The sequence below is a fragment of the Octopus bimaculoides genome, chromosome 11, assembly GCF_001194135.2.
Source record: "Octopus bimaculoides isolate UCB-OBI-ISO-001 chromosome 11, ASM119413v2, whole genome shotgun sequence".
Taxonomy (NCBI): domain Eukaryota; kingdom Metazoa; phylum Mollusca; class Cephalopoda; order Octopoda; family Octopodidae; genus Octopus; species Octopus bimaculoides.
Window position 1 is genome coordinate 59,253,867 of NC_068991.1, and position 609 is coordinate 59,254,475.

The window sequence follows — 609 nt, forward strand, 5'->3', positions numbered from 1 at the left end:
TTTCCGTTAGTTTCCGTTATTTTCCGTTACTTTCCGTTAATTCCCGTTGGTTTCCGTTAGTTTCCATTACTTTTCGTTAGTTTCCGTTAGTTTCCGTTACTTTCCGATAGTTTCCGTTAGTTTCCGTTAGTTTCCATTACTTTCCGTTACCTGACGTTAGTTTCCTTTCTTTCCGTTAGTTCCCGTTAGTTTCCGTTACTTTTCGTTAGTTTCCGCTAGTTTTCATTAGTTTCCGTTAGTTTCCGTTGCTTTCCGTTAGTTTCCGTTATTTTCGTTAGTTCCCGTTACTTTCCGTTATTTTACGTAACTTCTCAATGGTTTCCGTTAGTTTCCGTTAACTTCCGTTAGTTTCCGTTATTTCAGTTATGTGCCGTTAGTTTCCGTTAGTTTCCGTTACTTTTACCTAGTTTCCGCTCGTTTCCGTTAGTTTCCGTTGCCTTCTGTTAGTTTCCGTTAACTTCCATTACTTCCCGTTAGTTTCGCTTACTTTTTGCTAATATCCGTTAGTTTCCGTTACTTTCCGTTAGTTCCCGTTGATTTCCGTTGGTTTCCGTTACTGTCCGTTAGTTTCCTTTAGTTTCCGTGAGTTTCCGTGAGTTTCCGTGAGTT